We start from the raw sequence: 21,319 nt of genomic DNA, 5'->3' as shown, positions 1-21,319 counted from the left end.
CTCAGTTTTTCACAATTACTGACATTTAACGCTAGTAAAGATGCCCCGTCTTAGGTAAATTAGGATCACCACTTTATTTTAAGAATGTGAAATGTCAGAATAATAGTAGAGAGAATGATATATTTCAGCTTTTATTTTGTTCATCACATTCCCAGTGGGTCAGAAGTTTACATACACTCAATTAGTATTTGGTAGCATTGCCTTTAAATTGTTTAACTTGGGTCAAACGTTTCGGGTAGCCTTCCACAAGCTTTCCACAATAGGTTGGGTTTGGCACATTCCTCCTGACAGAGCTGGTAACTGAATCGGGTTTTTAGGCCTCCTTGCTCGCACACGCATTTTCAGTTCTGCCCACAAATTTTCTATAGGATTGAGATCAGAGCTTTGTGATGGCCACACCAATACCTTGACTTTGTTGTCCTTAAGCCATTTTGCCACAACTTTGGAAGTATGCTTGGGGTCATTTTCCATTTAGAAGACCCATTTGCAACCAAGCTTTAACTTCCTGACTGATGTCTTGAGATGCTGCTTCAATTTATCCACATCATTTTCCATCCTCATGATGCCATCTATTTTGTGAAGTGCACCAGTCCCTCCTGCAGCAAAGCACCCCCACAACATGATGCTGCCACCCCCTGTGCTTCACAGTTGGGATGGTATTCTTCGAATTGCAAGCCTCCCCTCATTTTGTCTGTCATAGTTGAAGTGTACCTATGATGAAAATTACAGGCCTCTCTCATCTTTTTAAGTGGGAGAACTTGCACAATTGGTGATTGACTAAATACTTTTTTGACCCACTGTATAGGCCTATTGTTTACGTGTTTTGTTGGTGACGCTTTGATATCTCAATCATTTGCAGCCGTTTAAAGGGTGAATCTACAGTTGAAACAATAACAAAGCCTCACCCTGCCTCTGTTTTGGTAAAAAACGGATTACTCTCAGATTAATAGACAGAGTAATGGATGCAAGGACTGACCATCCATTAAATAAAAAGTATTGTTTTAACCATATTTTTAGGCCACACAGTGTTTGTGTATATTTACAATGTTTGCAAACATTGGAGAAAAACAACTTTATATGTTGGGTTCTCATGGAGTGTGACAGTTGAACAAAGCTCATTAGGCATTCAAGAATCAGTGGATATACACTACCTGTCAACATTTTTAGATCAACTACTCATCCAAGGGTTTTTCTTTATTTGTACTATATTGTAGAGTATTAGTGAAGACATCAAAACTATGAAATAACACATGAGGAATCATGTAGTAACCATGAAAAATCAAAATAGTGTTTATATTTGAGATTCTTCAAATAGCCACCCTTTACCTTAATGACAGCTTTGCACACACTTGGCATTATCTCAACCAGCTTCATCTGGATTGCTTTTCCAACAGTCAAGGGGGTGCGTCACCTGAGTGTGTTGATTCACTGATGTGGTCATCCTGTCTGGGTTGTGCCGTGGCGGAGGTCTTTGTGGGCTATACTCAGCCTTGTCTCAGGATGGTAAGTTGGTGGTTGAAGATATCCCTCTAGTGGTGTGGGGGCTGTGCTTTGGCAAAGTGGGTGGGGTTATATCCTTCCTGTTTGGCCCTGTCCGGGGGTGTCCTCGGATGGGGCCACAGTGTCTCCTCTCCCATCCTGTCTCAGCCTCCAGTATTTCTGCTGCAGTAGTTTATGTGTCGGGGGGCTAGGGTCAGTTTGTTATATCTGGAGTACTTCTCCTGTCCTATTCGGTGTCCTGTGTGAATCTAAGTGTGCGTTCTCTAATTCTCTCCTTCTCTCTTTCTTTCTCTCTCTCGGAGGACCTGAGCCCTAGGACCATGCCCCAGGACTACCTGACATGATGACTCCTTGCTGTCCCCAGTCCACCTGGCCGTGCTGCTGCTCCAGTTTCAACTGTTCTGCCTTATTATTATTCGACCATGCTGGTCATTTATGAACATTTGAACATCTTGGCCATGTTCTGTTATAATCTCCACCCGGCACAGCCAGAAGAGGACTGGCCATCCCACATATGCTCTCTCTAAGTCTCTCTTTCTTTCTCTCTCTCGGAGGACCTGAGCCCTAGGACCATGCCCCAGGAATACCTGACATGATGACTCCTTGCTGTCCCCAGTCCAACTGACTGTGCTGCTGCTCCAGTTTCAACTGTTCTGCCTTATTATTATTCGACCATGCTGGTCATTTATGAACATTTGAACATCTTGGCCATGTTCTGTTATAATCTCCACCCGGCACAGCCAGAAGAGGACTGGCCACCCCACATAGCCTGGTTCCTCTCTAGGTTTCTTCCTAGGTTTTGGCCTTTCTAGAGGTAACTCTAGGTCTTCCATTCCTGTGGAGGGCCTCATTAGAGCCAGTTTCATCATAGCGCACGATGGATATGCGACTGCACTTTTCCGAAGTTGACTGACCTTCATGTCTTAAAGTAATGATGGACTGTTGTTTCTCTTTAATTATTTGAGCTTTTCTTGCCATAATATGGACTTGGTCTACTACCAAATATGGCTATCTTCTGTATACCATCCCTACCTTGTCAAAACACCACTGATTGGCTCAAACACATTAAGGAAAGAAATACCACAAATGAACTTTTAACAAGGCACACCTGTTAATTAAAATGCAGGTGACTATCTCATGATGCTGGTTGAGAGAATGCCAAGAGTGTCCAAAGCTGTCATCAAGGCAAAGGGTGGCAATTTGAAGAATCTCAAATATATTTTGATTTGTGTAACACTGTTTTGGTTACTACATGATTCCATATGTGTTATTTCAAAGTTTTGATGTCTTCACTATTATTCTACAATGTAGTGGTGTTAGGTGTTCTAAAACTTTTGACTGGTAGTGTATATCATTCATTTATTTATAAGTCCCAAAAAAATTCAGATTGCCCCTTTTAAGACTATCAAAAGTGCACGAGTTTGAGCATGTGTCTGTTAGGCCTTTTCCAGCAATAATTAGATTGAGCAATAAAAGCCCCACTCGTGGTCTTCTTAAATTAAACTAGTTTTTGACAGTTTGGAGCACAATACCGTGGAGAAGTTTAGAACTCCCTCACATTTGTATTTCATAGGCTGGGACCTGCATCATGCAGCTGTTGCAAAAGGGCATTTTTCACCGGCTGTCAGCTGATTGCAAAAATAATGATTGATAGGCAGCTTAAACTTCTTCAATTCAACCATTATTGGGTTAGGGCTCCCGAGTGGTGCACCTCTCAGTGCTAGAGGCGTCACTACAGACACCCTGGTTTGAATCCAAGCTGTACCACAACCGGCCGTGATTGGGAGTCCCATAGGGTGGTGCACAATTGGTCCAGTGTCGTCCGGGTTTGGCCGGTGAAGGCCATCATTGTAAATAAGAATTTGTTTTTAACTGACTTGCCTATTTTAATAAAAGGTTTAAAAATAAATAAAAAATTATAATAAATACAGTGCCTTGCGAAAGTATTCGGCCCCCTTGAACTTTGCGACCCTTTGCCACATTTCAGGCTTCAAACATAAAGATATAAAACTGTATTTTTTTGTGAAGAATCAACAACAAGTGGGACACAATCATGAAGTGGAACGACATTTATTGGATATTTCAAACTTTTTTAACAAATCAAAAACTGAAAAATTGGGCGTGCAAAATTATTCAGCCCCTTTAGTTAATACTTTGTAGCGCCACCTTTTGCTGCGATTACAGCTGTAAGTCGCTTGGGGTATGTCTCTATCAGTTTTGCACATCGAGAGACATTTGCTGTGTCATCAGGGGTCTCTGATTTTTGTATTTATTTTTTTACCTTTATTTAACTAGGCAAGTCAGTTAAGAACAAATTCTTATTTTCAATGACGGCCTAGGAACAGTGGGTTAACTGCCTGTTCAGGGGCAGAATGACAGATTTGTACCTTGTCAGCTTGGGGGTTTGAACTTGCAACCTTCCGGTTACTAGTCCAACGCTCTAACCACTAGGCTACCCTGCCGCCCCGGCAGGCAGAACCTACTTAAACTTGTGACCCTTTTTATCAATGCTGATTAGAATGTCATTGAGAAAACAGAAAGGTGTCCGCAAACAATGTCTCGCAAACATCCTTTCTGAATTGAAAAGTAATCCAAGAAGTAATCTAGATTTTCAAAAGTATATGTAATCTGATTACAATATTTTTGCTGGTAACGTAGCGGATTAGTTTTCATGTAATCCGTTACTCCCCAACCCTGTCCATTAATCAATCAAACAACACCTATTCTATACCAGTGCCAAAGATTGGCATCAGGTTACAAGGAAAGTGTGTTGTTGTGTGTACTCACCCAAGAACGTGTCTGCTGAGCTGATGGACTGGGAGGATAGTGCTGTGCGGAAGCCCCGCCCACTGGAGGGGATGATGGTTGATTGACAGATGAAACTCTTCACCACATTGGCTGATTCCCCTGTCTCTCTCTGAGAGTCGGCGCTGGATAGCACAGTCACATTATCTGTACACACAGCCCTCCTATCCTGAGAAATTGAAGCTCAATTCAGGATCACAATGTAATTGTAGGTTGAAAATATTGTTCATCAATGTGTGTGTGCGTGTGCCTGCGTACCTCTCCACAGAGGCTGATGTTGAAGAGGTGGTAGTACTTAGTTCCTTTAGAGGTAAAACTGGGTCTGTTCATCAGTGTTCCAACAGAGCCGAGAGAACTATAGTCAAAACTCTGAGACACTTTGTTATCAGAGTAGGAAAAACACACAAACATTCAGTTGTGCACTATTATGCAACTTGTGGAAGAAACAATGGACACACACTTTTATTCACCAAGCTCGACCCACCTTCACACACACACAGTCTTGTACAGCTAACCTTGTGGGTGGACACAATTCAGTCCCATTCAAAATCCTATTTTCCCTCACCCGTATTCTTACCCTTACCCTAACCCAAAAACCTAACCTTAACCCTAACCCTAGCTCCTAACCCTAAACGTAATTCTAACCCTAACTCTAACCTTAACCCTAAACCCCCTAGAAATAGCATCGTGTCCCCAATTGGTCCAATTTTTGTTTGTTTACTATTCTTGTGGGGACTTCGGGTCTCCGCAAGGATAGCTAAACACGTCCACACACACACACACCTTGTTACTCTTGCTGGATGGTCCACAGGGTTTGCAGACCTCTGGGCTCTGGGTGTTGTGTGAGGTGAGGTGTGTGTTGGGGGGCACTCTGTGCACTGGCTGGTGTGTGTGTGAGTGTATGTATGTAGTGTCCTGGAGGGCAGGGGACACACAGCGAGCCGGAGGGTTGGGAGAGAAGGGCACAGGCCTGACACTCTGACGACACACCGTCTACCGTGTTACTCACTGAGATGGAGTAGATATGCACCATGCCGTTCACATTCTGACGCACCTGGAGGAGAGAAAGAGAGAAAGTGCTCTATTAGTATAGAATTGGGTGTCTGTGTTACTGCATTGTGTGTGTGTGTTACTGCATTGTGTGTCTGTGTACTGACGTCAGAGTCTTGGTTGGTCCTCTGGAAGGCCTATGTGTATGATACAGAGGTGTTCTTGGTCACGATGTATGTGTATGACTGTCTGACCTTACTGCCCTCCCACAACTCCACCACCATCGTTCTCTTCCTGTTTATATCCTACACACAGTGATGTCATTTCCTTTACACATTCAAAAGTAGTTTACACATGTCCAACTATTTTCCAGTTGCCAATTACAAAAGTCATATTAAAGGAATAGAAATGCCCACACACTTGTGTATATGCTACTGTGTAGTTTGCAGTGAGTGTGGGTTTTTCTTTATCTTGCGCTGTTCTCACCATCATAAAGTACAGCTCACAGTCAGCTGAACACACCATGTCAAACTCAAAGATGATATGGCTAAACTCTGTCCCTACACCACTTGTTACTGAGGCCTGAGGATGGACACACACACAAATTAAGAGAGATCAAGAAGGAGACGGGAAGAGAGTGAGAGACTGACAGACAGATTGAGGTTAACAGACTCACTTGAAGCCAGGTACGTGGAGGTTGAGGATGAGGTAGTCATTATCAGAGCCCCGTGCGCCACTGCAGATATGATTCCCCGCTACCTCCCAACCTGAGGGAGATACATACATATCAGAACAGATACACACACACACACACACAATCAACCCCTGACTAACTCAAATGTGTCTCATGGCCCACCTACGCATTTTGCTGAAGGCAGGGGTACCCAACCCTCCATCTGGAGAGATAGTCTCTCTTTGTTCTTATCCTGCGGTAAAAGCCTGCATATCAGCAGCTTTCCAGGAGGGTTGTTCCTCTTACCCCATAGCCTAAGAGGAACATGTCAACAACAGTAAAGAGCAACAGTGCCCTCTAGACCTCAGCGAGTGCAGCTGCACCCACCGTTAATACCGTCACACTTGGAGCTTCTCACGTTGATGCAGGACGTCTTCATGTTGGCTGGTACAACATTCCACCACTTAAACTGATAACCTACAGCAGGCTCAGTACCTGCCAGACACTCACACACTGGGAGAGAGAGAGAATGGGGAGAGGAGAGGGAGAGAAAGAGATCAACATTTTGGAAGGAATGAGCATTTTTGTCGAAGGAATGAGCGTTACACCGAGGACAATACTCTGGAGCGGGATCGATATGGAGGGAGGTGGAGGGTCCGTCATGATCTGGGGCGATGTGTCACAGCATCGTCGGACTGAGCTTGTTGTCATTGCAGGCAATCTCAACGCTGTGCGTTACAGGGAAGACATCCTCCTCCCTCATGTGGTACCCTTCCTGCAGGCTCATCCTGACATGACTCTCCAGCATGACAATGCCACCAGCCGTACTGCTCTTTCTGTGTGTGATTTCCTGCAAGACAGGAATGTCAATGTTCTGCCATGGCCAGCGAAGAGCCCGGATCTCAATCCATTGAGCACGTCTGGGACCTGTTGAATCGGAGGGTAAGGGCTAAGGCCATTCCCCCCAGACATGTCCGGGAACTTGCAGGTGCCTTGGTGGAAGAGTTGATAACATCTCACAGAAAGAACTAGCAAATCTTGTGCAGTCCATGAGGAGGAGATGCACTGCAGTACTTAATGCAGCTGGTGGTCACACCAGATATTGACTGTTACTTTTGATTTTGACCCCCCTCTGTTCAGGGACACATTATTCCATTAATGTGTTAGTCACATGTCTGTGGAACCTGTTAAGTTTATGTCTCAGTTGTTGAGTCTTATTTACACATGTTAAGTTTGTGAAAATAAACGCAGTTGACAGTAAGAGGACATTTCTTTTTTTGCTGAGTTTATATTTGGACAGTGAAGCTATTTATTTTTTATTTGTCTCTATACTCCATATTAGATTTGAGATAGAATGTTTGATTAGGTGACAGTACAGAATGTATTGGCTTTTTTTAAAGATGCTAAGTCAGACAGCTATTTTAAACAGGCCAACAACCTTCAAGAATGTTGCTGGTCAAGTGCCCTCCAAGTCAATGTGGACAAGACAAATGAGCTTATCATCAATGGCAACAACCTGCCAATGTCCCAACCACTCTACCTGAAGGACCAAACAGTGGAAATGATTGGTTGTTTTAAATACCTAGGGCCACAAATTGATGACAAGCTGAGCTTTACAGAGAATGTAGACTCTATTTTTTTTTTTAAAAGCAAACCTCTTTAAATCAGGGAATTGAAGGGGTTCAGGGTCAGCCAGGATGTTCTGGAGAGGATGTAAAGCAGTCTGGTGGAGAGTATCCTCACATTTAATATGACAGTCTGGTATGGTGATTAACTCTTAAGTCTACCCCTTCCTTTTTCGAACATTCTGTTAAAAATCGCGCAACTTTTCAGCGTCCTGCTACTCATGCCAGGAATATAGTATATGCATATGATTAGTATGTGTGGATAGAAAACACTCTGAAGTTTCTAAAACTGGTTAAATCACGGCTGTGACTATAACAGATCGTGTGTTTCATTGAAAAGCGCAAGAAAAACTGCTCTCTGAAAGCTAAAAATTATTTCCATGCGTCACTTTCATGGGTTGTTAAAAGGGCACAAAATTAATTATGGACCTGCATGCAATTCCTACAGATTCCACACGATGTCGCCATTGTCGTCATTTTCCACAGACTTTTTTCTTAGTAAATCCAACTAACTGGATTCAATTTCTTCCAGTCTCCACCAGGATGTTTTGAATGTGCACATTGGCAGCCATTGATTTGAGGACGAGGAGCTATTGAATACACATCGCCCTGTAATCATTTTGATAGATTATAAACGTTTACTAATACCTAAAGTTGGATTACAAAAGTATTTCGAAGTGTTTTGTGAAAGTTTATCGTCGACTTTTTTAATTTTATAAAATGACGCAGCGTTTTAAAACGATGTTTTTTTCTGAATCACACAGCTTCCATAGAAAGCTATTTTGGGTATATATGGACCGATTTAAACGAAAAAAATACCCAATAGTGATGTTTATGGGGCATATAGGAGTGCCAAGAAAGAAGCTCGTCAAAGGTAATGAATGTTTTATATTTTATTTCTGCGTTTTGTGTAGCGCCGGCTAAGCTAAATCTTTGTTTACGTCGCATTCAAGCATTTTGGGGTGTTGCATGCTATCAGATAATAGCTTCTCATGCTTTCGCCGAAAAGCATTTTAAAAATCTGACTTGTTGGCTAGGTTCACAACGAGTGTAGCTTTAATTCAATACCCTGCATGTGAATTTTGATGAACGTTTGAGTTTTAACGAGTACATTTAGCGTAGCGCATTTGCATTTCCAGGTGTCTACTTGAGACATCTGCGTCTCCAGTAGGAGCAAGAAGTTAAAGAGTGAGGAGCAAAAGCAAACTAACCAGGATAGTAAACACAGCCAGCAAAGTAATAGGTCGACCTCAGGCACAGTTGAGCAGTCTGTTCCACAAGACAACCAAAAGGAAGGCACTGGCTGTCGTTGGCGAACCCTCTACACCCTCAGTTCGAGAGGCTTCCAACTGGCCGGGCACTGCACCATGGCCAAGAAGAACGTGTTCAAAACATTAATTCTAGTACGAACTTCAGTCCCTGGACAATAAAGTAGACAAGCTCAGGATGAGAATCTCCTTCCAGAGAGACATCAGGGACAGGGACTGTAACATATACTGTTTCAAAGAATCATGGCTCTCTCTGTATATACTGTCCACGCCCATACAGCCACCTGGATTTTCAGTACATTGCACAAACAGGAATAAAGAACACTCCGGGAAGAAGAAAGACGGAGGTGTATGTTTCATGATTAACTGACCACGGTCTGATTGGGAAAACGTACAGAAACTCAAGTCCTTTGGTTCACCAATCAAATGCAGACCGTATTACCTCCCAAGAGAATTATCTTTGATTATAGTCATAGCCATGTATACTCTCCCTTCCGGGATGGCTACTAGGCCTTCCCCCGCCCTCCCTTCAGTAAATCAGATCACGACTCCATTCTGCTCCTCCCTTCCTATAGAAAGAAACTCAAACAGGAAGTCCCCTTGCTAAGGTCTATTCAACGTTGGTCTGACCAATAAGAATCCATGCTTCAAGCATGTTTTGATTATGCGGACTGGGATATGTTCCGGGTTGCCTCTGAGAATAACATTGATGCATACACTGACACGGTGACTGAGTTCATCAGGAAGTGTGTAGGGGATGTTGTTACCACTGTGACTATTAAAACCTACCCTAACCAGAAACTGTGGATAGATGGCAGTATTCACATAAAACTGAAAGCGGGAAGCACCACATTTAACCATGGCAAGGTGATTGGGAATATGGTTGAATACAAACAGTGCAGTTATGCCCAGGCAAAACGTCAGTACAGAGACAAAGTGGAGACGCAATTCAACGGCTCAGACAGTGTGACAGGGTCAATCACGGACTACAAAGGGAAAACCAGCCATGTTGCGGACATCAATGTCTTGCTCCCAGACAAGCTAAATGTCTTCTAAGAGGACCAAATCTGAAGTATGTTCATATTTTTGGTTTTTGAAGAGTGCTGAGGGAAACTTAATCAAAGATGGTCACCCTGTTCTCAGAACATGCAAAAAAACACGCAAAAAAATGCTGTGAAAGAGGGCAACACTTCAAATCTCTTGAGTCATCTTCGTGACCACCACCCACTACTTTATAGCGAATGCAAGGTAAGTTAACTTTTAGCTCAATGCATGTTGTGGGGACTTCGAAATGGGGGAAAATGTAATGTTTGTCCGTCTAACTTGCTAATAGCTTGTCAATAATGTCAACTGAAGCTTTCAGTGTAACCTACTGTTGTAAAAACACTACACGTTGTTCTGCTGCTGTATGCTGTATGCGTCTTGTGTCACGTATACTCCCTCTCCGGCCTCTAGGTCATCAGGCTGCTGATTATCCCGCACACCTGTCACCATCGTCAAGTGCACCAGCGCCTCATGACACTCACATGGACTCCATCACCTCCTTGATTATCTTCCTTATATCGGTCACTCCCCTTGGTTCTTTCCTCAGGTGTTGACTCTTTCATGTCGGTGCGTTGTTTGTGTTTTGTGTTTATTGTTTAGTTTATTTATTAAAACACTCACTCCCCATACTTGCTTCCCAATTCTCAGCGCACTTGTTACATTGTGTGTCTGCAGACTATTCACCCATTGCACACAATAACACGTTATGTAGTTTTGTCACCCAACCAACATATTTTGTTCATTTAAAATCCGTCAGATGCCGACTTGGTTGTAAAACTGTTCCAACAGGAGAAACAAAATAGACTCCTATATACAAGACTCCTGTATTTATGTCAATTGTTGGGCTCATTGCAATTACTATCACTGTCTTCTTAAGACTCATTTGTATTTATGTAAATTGTGCATGGGGTCATTGCATGTACTCAAATGCAACACAGAAGATAGTGTGTGAATAATAATAATAATATACATTTGCTATTCCCTTGTTTACAGAGTGGGCGTGCAGCAGGCAAACATCCGGATTGGATTTTTCTCAGGCTTTCGCCTGCAACATCAGTTCTGTTATACTCACAGACAATATCTTTACAGTTTTGGAAACGTTAGTGTTTTCTATACAAAGCTGTCAATTATATGCATATTCTAGCATCTTGTCCTGACATAATATCCCGTTTATAACGGGAACGTTTTTTTTTCTCCAAAAATGAAAATACTGCCCCTAGAGTCGCAACAGGATTTATGCACCACATCAAAAAATGCTCAAGACCTCACTGCAGGCCTTTCATATTACATTGCAAAGGACATGATGTCATTTCATATTGTTGAGGCCTGGCTTTCTGAGGTTGATGGAGGTTGCCGTGCCTCACGACAAAGTGCCATCACGAACATTATTTGAAATCCCAAACCTGTACAACCAGGTTAAAGCTGATGTTTGAAAAAATGTGGCTCAAGGCACATAATTTTCTGCAACTACTGACCTCTGGACCAATGAAAGCGGAGGTGGTCAACCCTACATCAGCTTCACTATCCATTACCTATGGTTGTGTTGTTCTTACATGCACATTGGATGTGTTTACATATGGTTGTGTTGTTCTTACATGCACATTGGATGTGTTTACATATGGTTGTGTTGTTCTAACATGCACATTGGATGTGTTTACATATGGTTGTGTTGTTCTTACATGCACATGGGATTTGTTTACATATGGTTGTGTTGTTCTTACATGCACATTGGATGTGTTTACATATGGTTGTGTTGTTCTTACATGCACATTGGATGTGTTGACATATGGTTGTGTTGTTCTTACATCCACATTGGATGTGTTTACATAAGGTTGTGTTGTTCTTACATCCACATTGGATGTGTTTGCATATGGTTGTGTTGTTCTTACATGCACATTGGATGTGTTTACATATGGTTGTGTTGTTCTTACATCCACATTGGATGTGTTTACATATGGTTGTGTTGTTCTTACATCCACATTGGATGTGTTTACATATGGTTGTGTTGTTCTTACATGCACATTGGATGTGTTTACATATGGTTGTGTTGTTCTTACATGCACATTGGATGTGTTTACATATGGTTGTGTTGTTCTTACATCCACATTGGATGTGTTTACATATGGTTGTGTTGTTCTTACATGCACATGGGATGTGTTGACATATGGTTGTGTTGTTCTTACATGCACATTGGATGTGTTTACATATGGTTGTGTTGTTCTTACATGCACATGGGATGTGTTTACATATGGTTGTGTTGTTCTTACATCCACATTGGATGTGTTTACATATGGTTGTGTTGTTCTTACATGCACATTGGATGTGTTTACATATGGTTGTGTTGTTCTTACATGCACATGGGATGTGTTGACATATGGTTGTGTTGTTCTTACATCCACATTGGATGTGTTTACATATGGTTGTGTTGTTCTTACATGCACATTGGATGTGTTTACATATGGTTGTGTTGTTCTTACATGCACATGGGATGTGTTGACATATGGTTGTGTTGTTCTTACATCCACATTGGATGTGTTTACATATGGTTGTGTTGTTCTTACATCCACATTGGATGTGTTTACATATGGTTGTGTTGTTCTTACATCCACATTGGATGTGTTTACATATGGTTGTGTTGTTCTTACATCCACATTGGATGTGTTTACATATGGTTGTGTTGTTCTTACATCCACATTGGATGTGTTTACATATGGTTGTGTTGTTCTTACATGCACATGGGATGTGTTGACATATGGTTGTGTTGTTCTTACATCCACATTGGATGTGTTGACATATGGTTGTGTTGTTCTTACATCCACATTGGATGTGTTGACATATGGTTGTGTTGTTCTTACATCCACATTGGATGTGTTTACATATGGTTGTGTTGTTCTTACATGCACATGGGATTTGTTTACATATGGTTGTGTTGTTCTTACATGCACATTGCTTTACTTGTGTTGCTTTTATATCCGCGTTTGATTTGCTTATTTAAGGTTGTGTTCATTAAAAGCTGCACTAGGTAAACTTTTACCTCTCATGGCCACATGGTGTAATCTTTAATGTTAATGCTATTATTTTAATGTTTATGCACACAAAAAGTGCATAGTGCTGCTAATTTTATTTGTTGTTTGTTGTTTTTCAATATAAAACTTGGTGAAATTATTTCAGTGTGTGTAACAGTAATTTTTGAACATCTCCAGCACATTTTAACAATACTGCGATAATACTGATAACCGTGATAATTTGTCACTAATCGGGATATTGCATTTTCATACCGTTTCATCTCTAGCACACACTTGTCTATATAAAGGTCAAACAGTTGACAGTGCATGACAGAGTAAAAACCAAGTCATGAGGTGGAAGGAATTGTCCATAGAGCTCTGAGACAAGGCTTGTGACGAGGCACAGGTCTGGGGAAAGGTATCACAACATTTCTGCAGCATTGAAGGTCCCCAAGAACACAGTGGCCTCCATCATTCTTAATTGTTAGAAGTTTGGAACCACCAAGACTTTTCTTAAAGCTGGCCATGGTCAGGAATCCATTTTTTTTACGTGAAATTGTTTTATAAAAAAACAATTTCAGAAGTTTTAGCATAAGACTGTAACGTAAAAAAAACGTGGAAAAAGTCAAGGTGTCTGAATACTTTCTGAATGCACTGGACAAACATACATACAGACATACATACTCCGGACTCCAACATTGCTCGTCTTAATATTTAAATATTTCTTAATGCCATTCTTTACTTTTAGATGTGTTTATTGTTGTGAATTGTTAGATATTACTGTACTTTTGGAGGTAGGAACACAAGCATTTCACTACACCCGCAATAACATCTGCGAAATATGTGTATGTGACCAATAAAACGTGATTTGAATAGAATGTTATTTGATTCATTCCTTGTGCTGTTGGACTACTAAATGCAATGTAAATTGTATTGGTATATGCACTTATCTATTTATCTATTTTAACAGTGCATGTGGGGCAGCGGTCAGTTGTGAGTTAATGTATCAATCCTTTATGTTTTTAGTGTACGCAATATGATGGACTGACTGTTTTAAATGTGTGTGATTTAGGAATGTATGTGTGATGTGATCCTTTTAAAGTAAGGTGATGCCAAATAAAAATCTCCATCCTGGATCAACAAAGTTTTATTCTATATGGGACAACTTTGATAAGTTACTTTGTCCAAATACTTGACTTATTCACATGGGGGGACTAGATACATAAAGTGCTTTCATTTCTAAATGGAAAAACATAAGTATAAAAAATACCCTCAAATAAAAAGGTGACATTCTGTACTGTCGCCTCATATGAAACATTTGATCTCAAATCCAAAATGCTGGAGCATAGAGCCAAATTAAACATGTCAGCTTCACTGTCCAAATACATATGTAGCGTTGCAGGCATCATGAGAATAACATTGGATCCACAGATGACGCAATCTCAATCGCCCTCCACACTGCTCTTTCCAACATGGACAAAAGGAACACCTGTGTGAGAATGCTATTCATTTACTACAGCTCAGCGTTCAACACCTTAGTGCCCTCAAAGCTCATCACTAAGCTAAGGACCCTGGGACTAAACTAGAGGTCGACTGATTAATTAGGGCCGGTTTTAAGTTTATGACAATTGGTAATCAGCTTTTTGGATGCCAATTCTGGCCGATTACATTGCAATCCACGAGGAGACTGCGTGGCAGGTTGACTACCTGTTACGCGAGTGCAGCATCAAAAGAACCTTGTGGCTGCAAGGAGCCAAGTTAAGTTGCTAGCTAGCATTAAACTCATTTAATAAAAAACAATCTTCACATAATCACTAGTTAACTACACATGGTTGATGACATTACAAGGTTAACTAGCTTGTCCTGCATTGCATATAATCAAAGTGGTGCCTGTTAATTTATCATCCAATCACAGCCTACGTTAACTTCGCCAAACGGGTGATGATTTAACAAAAGCGCATTCGTGAAAAAAGCACAATCGTTGCACAAATAACCTAACCATAAACATCAATGCCTTTCTTAAAATCAATAAACAGAAGCATATATTTTTTTAAACCTGCATATCTAGTTAAAATAAATTAATGTTAGCAGGCAATATTAACTAGGGAAATTGTGTCACTTCTCTTGCGTTCAGTGCGAGCAGAGTCAGGGTATATGCAGCAGTTTGGGCCACCTGGCTCGTTGCGAACTGTGTGAAGACCATTTCTTCCTAACAAAGACCGTAATTAATAACTCTTATTTTTACTTCACTACAATCCTAAAGAAAATAATGTACTTTTTACTCCACACATTTTCCCTGACACCCAAAAGTACTCGTTGCATTTTGACAGAAAAAGAGAACATCCCTGGCCATCCCAACTGCCTCTGAACTGGCGAACTCACTAAACACAAATGCTTCGTTTGTAAATAATGTCTGAGTGTTGGCGTGTGCCCCTGGCTATCCGTCAATAAAAATAACAAGAAAATGGTGCCGTCTGGTTTGCTTAATTTAAGGAATTTTAAATTATTTATACTTTTACATTTAATACTTAAGTACATTTTAGCAATTCCATTTACTTTTGATACTTAAGTATATTTAAAACAAAATATTCTTAGACTTTTACTCAAGTAGGATTTTACTGGGTGACTCACTTTTACTATAAAGGTATCTTTTCTTTTACTAAAGTATGACAATAGAGCACTTATTTCACCACTGTTCCCACATATGCTGAGCACTTGATGGCTGCTTTAACTTAACTCTGCTGTCCAACTCATCCCAAACCATCTTAATTCGGTTGAAGTTGGGTGATTGTAGAGGCCAGGTCATCTGCTGCAGTACTCCATCAATCTCCTTGGTCTCTCCTTGGTCAAATAGCCCTTACACAGACTGAAGGTGTGTTTTGGGTAATTGTCCTTCTGAAAAACAAATTATAGTCTCACTAAGCACAGAATGTTGTGGTAGCCATGCTGGTTAATTGTATCTTGAATTCTAAATAAATCACAGACAGTGTCACCAGAAAAGTACCCCCATACCTCCTCCTCCATACTTCACGGTGGGAACCACACATGCGGAGATCATCCCCGTTCACCTACTCTGCGTCTCACAAAGACACGGCGGTTGGAACCAAAAATCTCAAATTTGGACTCATCAGACCAAAGGACAGATTTCCACCAGTCTAATGTCCATTGCTCGTGTTTCTTGGCCCAAGCAAGTATCTTCTTCTTGTTGGTGTCCTTTAGTAGTGGTTTCTTTGCAGCAATTCAACTATGAAGGCCTGATTCACACAGTCTCCTCTGAACAGTTGATGTTGAGATGTGTCTGTTACTTGAACTCTGTGAAGGATTTATTTGGGCTGCAATCTGAGGTGCAGTTAACTCTAATGAACTTATCCTCTGCAGCAGAGGTAACTCTGGGTCTTCCTTTCCTGTGGCGGTACTCTTGAGAGCCAGCTTCATCATAGTGCTTGATGGTTTTTGGGACTGCAGTTTTTGAAATTTTCCAGATTGACTGACCTTCATGTCTTAAAGTAATGATGGACGGTCGTTTCTCTTTGCTTATTTGAGCTGTTCTTGCCATAATGTGAATTTACCAAATAGGGCTATCTTCTGTATGCCACCCCTACCTTGTCACAACACAACTGATTGGCTCAAAAGCATTGGTTGGGGACAGAAGCACCAGATCATCAGCAAACAGTAGACATTTGGCTTCAGATTGTAGTGTGGTGAGTCCTGCAGACTGTTCTAGTGCCCTCGCCAAGTCGTTGATATACATGTTGAAGAGGGTGGGGCTTAAGCTCTCCCTACCGACCTCTCTCCCTACCGACTACCGACCTCTCTCCCTACCGACTACCGACCTCTCTCCCTACCGACTACCGACCTCTCTCCCTACCGACTACCGACCTCTCTCCCTACCGACCTCTCTCCCTACCGACTACCGACCTCTCTCCCTACCGACCTCTCTCCCTACCGACCTCTCTCCCTACCGACTACCAACCTCTCCCTACCTCTCTCTTTCTCTACCGACCTCTCGCTACCGACTACCGACCTCTCTCCCTACCTCTCTCTCTCCCTACCGACTACCTCTCTCTCTCTCTACCGACTACCGACCTCTCTCCCTACCGACCTCTCTCTCTACCGACTACCAACCTCTCTCTACCGACCTCTCTCTCTACCGACTACCAACCTCTCTCTACTGACCTCTCTCCCTACCAACCTCTCTCCCTACCGACCTCTCTCCCTACCGACTACCGACCTCTCTCCCTACCGACTACCGACCTCTCTCCCTACCGACTACCGACCTCTCTCCATACACCTTTATAAATAAATGTGATTGATTGTCCCTGAACACTGATCCTAGGTAAGTTTAATGCCAAGAGCAAGTAGTTGTCCATAAACAAGTCCCTAAACACTGACACAACTAAGATTTAATGTCGGAGTTCCCAAGGTTTGCAACTTTGTTTCCTTACCACAATACTAACGAGTATTGTGATACTTCTATCGTCCAGTCCCTACTCAAAACTGAAGCTATTTGCATCCAACAGCCGTATTGGGTTGATGCAAATAAATGAGTGCCACATGCAGACCATGTTTCACATGATATTGATTTCAAATCATTTCTTGACTTATTTATTACCATTTGTCTTAAACTTTCCCCCTCTCTTTCTCTTAGGAATGACTGAGCTATGCATCACTAAGATTCATGCCAATCAAAAATCAGGCCATATACATTCATTATCTATTCCTCCATACCGTGACTCAACAGAAGAGGCTATATTCTGCATGTCTGTCATATGTTACCTGATAGGAGAAGAAGTCTGTTTCAGGAGAAATCATAATGATCTACACCTCAAGCCCTGCTATATCAGGTTAACTTTCACACGGTGTCATTCTCAAGACATTCCACCAGACCAGGAGTGACCAACTCTTCTTCTGCAAAGCTACAGGGTGTGCAGGCTTTTGCTCCAGCCCTGCTCTAATATACTTAATTCCAAGCAGCTGCTCATCAGGACATTAATTAGCAGAATCAGGTGTGTTCTAATGGGCCAGGCTAAAGCATGCATATCCAGTGGCTCTCCAGGAGAAGAGTTGGCCCATGCTAAATGTAGGGCTTGTTTTCTGATTCATGGTAGTCTTGTGGAAGTGCAGAGCAATGCCCTGGTAAGTTACTGTTACTGACTGCAAAGTCAATTCTGAGATTGTGTCAGTCCGAATGAAACAGGCTCCTCTTCAACAAGTCGGAGGCGCAGGACATACTACTCACCCCTTTGACCAGGCTCCCGAGACTCAAAAAGAAAAAGGTGGCGTAAGAGGCCGACGTGCGGTCACACTGGCCAAACTTCGTCGGCGAGTACATAAACCGCCTCAACCCTCCTTTCTTTCTATTGGCGAACATACAATCACCGGAGAACAAACTTTATATGTACTCTTGACATGTCCTCCAGGATCTCGTCAATGGTGGGGATGGGGTGTCGCTCCTGCACAACAGCTTCATTTGCTCTACGCATGCCAACACATACTCTGTCACCGGTTTTCTTGTGTACTACAACTAATGGGGACACCCATGGTGTAGATCCATTCACTTTCTCAATGACATCCATGTCCTCTAGCTCATTCGTCTTCACTTCAGCTAGCTTCCTGACACTGAATGGTATTTTGCGTACTGGCTGTGCAACGGGTGTGACAGTCTCATCTACATGAATTCTTAACTGGAAGCCTTTCAGTTTTGCCAGCCCTGTATTCCTCCTGAAGTGCAGCATTGAATGTCTGTGTCATCACCTTGAACTGAGTTTGTGTGCCTTTGGCCCTACAGTATGTGCAAAATGCCAATAGCAACTGCTGATTTCTTTCCCAGTACAGATATCTGTGCATCTTTCACGACTAGAATGTCTGCAGTGACTGACTCAGAACAACTGCTGTAATGTTGGCAGTGAACAGGCCCTCAACTGCTAATGGTTGTTTTGAACCATATGGGTAAAGTCTATTGGATTTTGGTTTCAATTGCACATTGCATTTGCTCTGCAAATGACTGAATGTTGCTGTGCCCACAATATTACAGCTAGCCCCAGAGTCAATTAACACGTTAACTAGCTGGCCATTGACTAATAACTGCATTTCAGCGTCATCAGTACTGCTGTTAAGTGTGAACACTTGTTCATCATTGTCATTGTCTGGTTTGTCATTTTGTGTCGCAGGTGTGATTGTGACTTGATTTACATTGAGTTTTGTCTTTGTCCTGCACATTTTGGAGGAATGTCCGTCTTTGCCACATTTGTTGCATTGTTTACCTTGTGTGATGGAACATGCCTGACCAGTATGGCCCTCCTGGCCACATCTGAAGCATTTAACCACTTGGTCATCATTAGATGGCTTGCCTTTGTTGGATAAAGAAAATATTGCTTTCCTTTTTCTCCATTTTGTTCCATTCCTGTCTGGGTTGTTTTTGTTCACTTTTCCCCTGTTGAATTGCATTGACATTGTCTTTCCATTCTGGCCGCCTGCTGGTCAACATCCTCCATTGCTCTTGCTATATCCATTAGAGCAGGGGTGTCAAAGTCAAATGGACGGAGGGCCAAATAAAAAAATCAGCTACAAGACGAGGGCCGGACTGTTCGAATGTTCATTGAAAAATTTTTAAATGACGCATATAGTCTAGTGAACCTAATTGAACCTACTGAAAACCTAACAAATATATTACAATATGATCAGATAAATAAAGCAATATTTTCTTATGGCTCTGTCAGTAATCTTTAATTTTCAACAGACACAAAAGACAAATTTCCTTTATATAAATATCCCCATAACATGAACATTAAATGAAAGAAACCGGTATTCAAGGCACCATCAGTAGACTATATTTTCTATTTTAGCAAAAGTGGGCTAAATTTACTTCAAAGAAAAAACAATAATAGCAATTTTCTATCATCCACTCAACTGAAATATTTTTAAAATATAATTGGATTGAAATACAAAAAAATAAAGTGCAAAAATCTATTAATCAAAAACAACACTTTGTTTAAGGAGAAGTAACATGCAGTGAAAACAAATATTAAATTTTAACTTTTAAACTTGAACTGAGTAAAAACTCTAAATATGTGATTGCACAGTAATGTTCACTTGTTTGAGGTTGAGGGTGATACTTGGTGGTGTCCCATCTTTTCCACAAGTTCATCAATGTTCGGGGTAAGGCTCTGAGCTGAAGAAATCCTCAGAATTGAGTGGAGGTGTTCAGCAGTAAGTCGACTTCTGTGTGATGTTTTGTTCAGGTTCATCAAAGAAAACAGTTGTTCACACAGGTATGTGCTGCCAAACATAGACAACGTTTGAGCAGCCTGGATGCGCAGCTGGGGCATTGTGCCGGGGAGGAAACGGGCGAACTCCGCAGCACCCACTGCCGCATATTTTGCCCTCAGTGCATCATTGCATTGGAGGTCAATCAACTCCATTTGGAGGTTTGGTGGTGAGCTTTCCACGTCAACAGCAAATGGGTTACCGAGCAGTTCCAACCTGCTTTTTTGTGCTTCAAAGTCAGCAAATCGGCGTCGAAAGTCAGCGGCAAGCATACCTATTTTATCAGCCAACTGTGTGCTCGGGAACGCACTGGTAGAGAGCTTCTCTTTCATGGTCTGGCAGCTGGGAAAGTGGCTCAAATTTTCTTTCCGCATCTGCGTCTCCCACAGAGTCAGTTTGGTTTTAAATGCCTTCACTGTACTGTACATATCAGAGATGACACGATCCCGACCCTGCAGCTGCAAGTTTATTGCATTCAGATGACTCGTAATGTCACACAGAAAAGCCATTTCACACAGAAACATTTCGTCTCGGAGTTGTGTTGTGTCTTTCCCTTTGCTGTCCAAGAACAGACAAATCTCCTCACGAAGCTCGAAACATCTTTGAAGCACCTTTCCCTGGCTTAGCCATCGCACCTCTGTGTGATAAGGCAAATCACCATGCTCCGTTTCTAACTCCGTCAGAAATGCCTTGAACTGGCGGTGATTCAAACCTTTGGCTCTGATAAAGTTAACTGTGCGCGTGATGATGCTCATTACATGCTCCATTTTCAAGGCTTTACCGCACAACGCTTCCTGGTGTATGATACAATGATAAGCTGTCAGCTCACCTGTCGCGTTTTCCTCTTGCATCTTTTCCCGTATCTTCGCCACCAGTCCGCTCCTGTGTCCACACATCGCAGGTGCTCCGTCGGTTGTCAAACCCACGAGTTTTTCCCAAGGCAGCTCCATCTCATTTACACATCTTGACACCTCTTCATACAAATCATGCCCCGTAGTTGTGCCATGCATAGGACGTAAAGCCAAAAACTCCTCTGTCACGCTTAGGTTGGAGTCCACTCCGCGGATGAAAATTGACAACTGGGCAATGTCAGAAATGTCGGTGCTCTCATCCACAGCCAAGGAATATGCAATAAAATCTTTT

At 42.0% G+C, this 21,319-nt stretch overlaps 1 pseudogene; it reads right to left on the bottom strand.

Annotated features, from left to right (window-relative positions):
• Positions 1–4,287: 4,287 nt before the first annotated feature.
• On the bottom strand, positions 4,288–8,061 carry LOC139400950 (endosome/lysosome-associated apoptosis and autophagy regulator family member 2-like; annotated as a pseudogene).
• Positions 8,062–21,319: the final 13,258 nt, after the last annotated feature.

The sequence above is a fragment of the Oncorhynchus clarkii genome, unplaced genomic scaffold (genome assembly GCF_045791955.1).
Source record: "Oncorhynchus clarkii lewisi isolate Uvic-CL-2024 unplaced genomic scaffold, UVic_Ocla_1.0 unplaced_contig_2367_pilon_pilon, whole genome shotgun sequence".
Classification (NCBI taxonomy): Eukaryota; Metazoa; Chordata; class Actinopteri; order Salmoniformes; family Salmonidae; genus Oncorhynchus; species Oncorhynchus clarkii.
Note: the sequence above shows the minus strand (reverse complement) of the source record. Positions and strands in the feature narration are given on the sequence as shown.